Here is a 2,988-nt window from a genome sequence, read left to right on the forward strand (position 1 = left end):
CCTTGCGCTTGCCAGGGAGGCACTTATTTCACTGAGCGATCTCTCTGGCCCCTATAATTTTGACTTATATGTGTAACTCTTTCTTTCTGTTTAAGTTGATATTTTATATCCTGTTTTACATTTTAGAAGTGTATATCTAGATTTCAAAACAACATTAAAATAATTATTTTCTTTCCCAATTATGTATTCTTAGCATCTTTGTTGATGATTGATTGCAAATGTAAGTTTATTTATAAACAGCTTCTCTCTTTTTTAAATTATAACTTTCTTTTATTATGAAGAGTAAAAACAAGAACATGAAAAATAAAAGCAAAGACAGAAACAGGCTAACGTATAACAATACATTCATTACAGATTTTCAAAACAAGAATGGCTGATTAACAGTGATTGATATATTATCTATTTTAATCAACAAATCTGTTGCTCATATTTACAGATATAGTTATGCAAAATGGGACATATGATTGAATATTACCACATGCTTTTAAGAAATCTTAAATCCTTCTTTCTAATTTTGTTTTATTAACTTTTTCAAAACATTTACTTTAAAGAGAATATAGTAATAATTGATACGACATTAGAAATGGTACACATTTAGAAGACCAAGATGACAGTTATTTCAAGCATGGTTTTAGTATTACACATTGCTGTCTTCAATGCAGTTCCTTAGTTCACAGATATCAATAAAAAGAGTTAGGCTGAAAATTCTGCCCATGAACTGCTATTTTGAAAAACCAGATGGAGGGCTGAGTGCAGTGGCTGTGGTTCGATTCCCTTTGTGGTGTGCTGGTCCTGCCCCTGGTGCGCGCTCAGATGGCAATTGAGACTGGGCATGGTGGTGTGTGCCTGTAATCTCAGTGCTTGGGAGGCTAAAAAACAGGAGAATCACTATGAACCTGATCTACGTAGTGAGACTTTCTAGACTCTGCAAACCGTGTACCAAATGCATCCAAAAAATAGACAAGATCAGATGGAAATATTCAGGACTATTACCTTCTCCAACTTGTGTATATACAATTATGGTTTTGCCCCTACATTATTTCCTAACTTTTCTCCTTCTTCTACCTTTGTTGTTTAATCCTTAAGTTCTGTTTCTTTCCACTTAACTGTGTCTATTGTGCATTTCAATTTTTTTTCTTCTTCTGTGTTCTCACACTAGGGAGACAACATGATATTTACACATGTGGGTCTGGTTTATTTCAATTATGGGTATTGCTTCAAGTTGCATCCACTTACCTGATAAGGCACAGAGTTTGTTTTTCTTTACAGCTGAGTAACACTGAATTGTATAAAAATATCACTTCGTTTTCATCCATTCCTCAGGTGACAGGCATTTTGATTGTTTCCAAGATTTGGCTATTACAAATTGTGCTGCTATGAATATGGGCACACATATATCACTCTGATGTGATGTTTTCAGCTCTTTTGGGGAAATTACCAGAAGGGAGATTGCTGGATTGAATGGATTTCCAGTCCTCCTTCTTTGAGAAGTCTACACACTGATTTCCATAATGATTGCACCAATCTACATTCCCACCCACAGTGGAGAAAGGTTCTTTTTTCCCCTGAAGTCTTTACAACATTTTTTGTTGGTTGATTTTCTTATAATACCCATTCTTTCAGGGATGAGATGGTATCTCATTGTTGTTTTAATTTTCATTTCGCAAACATCCAGTGATGTGGAACATTTTTTCGTATACTTATGTGCTTCTTGTACTTCTTCTTCTAAGAAGTGTGTGTTCATCTTAGATGCCCATTTCTGATTGGGTATTTAAATTTTGGGGTCCTAATGTTTTTCAGTTCTTTGTAAATTCTAGAGAGAAGACCTTTGTCTGAATTCTTTTTTTTTTTTTTGGAACTGGGGATTGAACTCAGGTCCTTGCACTTGTCAGGTAAGTGCTTATTCTACTGAGCCATTTCCCCAGCCCTGAATTCTTATTAGTAAAGATTTTTTTTTCCAAATTTGTGGATTGTCTTTTCACTGTGTTGGTAATTATTATTATTTTTTTTGACATACAGAAACTTCTCAGTAAGAGGAGGTCTCAGTTCTTAATTTTTTCAAGTATTTCCTGTGAAGTTTGATTTTTGTTCAAAAAATATATGCCTACCCATATATCTTGAAGATTTCCACCTACTTTCTCTTCCTGGAAATATAGAATTTCTATTTTAATGTTTTTATCTTTAAGCCATTTTAACTTTAGGGCATGGTGGTACACCCAGGTCTAATTTTAGTTATTGGCATGTAGAGAGCTACTTTTTGCAGCAACATTTGTTAAAGCAGATATCTTTATTCTTTTCCTGATTTCTTTGACATGCAGATGTCAATAAAAGGATGACCCAGTTGTTAATTGGCCTATTTTGTCAAAGATACTATGCTCGTGTGTGTTTGTAGTTAGATTTTCATCTTCTAATCTATTAAATTAATCCTCAGGTCCATTCTTTGTCAATACCATGCTTCTCTTTTTTAAATCGCAGTAGATTTGTAGCATAATTTCAAGTCAGATTTCAATGCTTCCTGCCTTACTATTTTTTCCCAGGATTGGATCTGCTATTCTTGGTCTATTCTGGTTCCAAATAAATTTTAGTAATGATTTCTCTAGATCTGTGAGGTATGTTGGTGGTTTTAGGTAGGGATTGCATCAAATCTATATAATAGTTTGGGGGCTATGGCCATTTTAATAATATTGTTTTTTTTCTATTCAAGAGCAACAATTTTTTTTCCATTTTCTGAAATCATCTTCAATCTCTTTTTAAGAGTATTTTAATTTCCATTGAATACATCTTTAATTTTTTATTTAGATTGATTCCTAAGTATTTCATTTTTCATGGTGCCATTGTAAAGGGTATTGTTTAATTTCTCTCTGTTTGTTATCTATATAAAGACATACTATCGTTCTTTATGTACAAACTTTGTAATCTGCTATGCTACTGAATTTGTTTATTAATTCTAGGAGCTTCTTGGAGGAGTATTTTGGGTCTTCCAAGTAG

Source organism: Octodon degus, unplaced genomic scaffold (assembly GCF_000260255.1).
Source record: "Octodon degus isolate 3935 unplaced genomic scaffold, OctDeg1.0 scaffold00162, whole genome shotgun sequence".
Lineage (NCBI taxonomy): Eukaryota > Metazoa > Chordata > Mammalia > Rodentia > Octodontidae > Octodon > Octodon degus.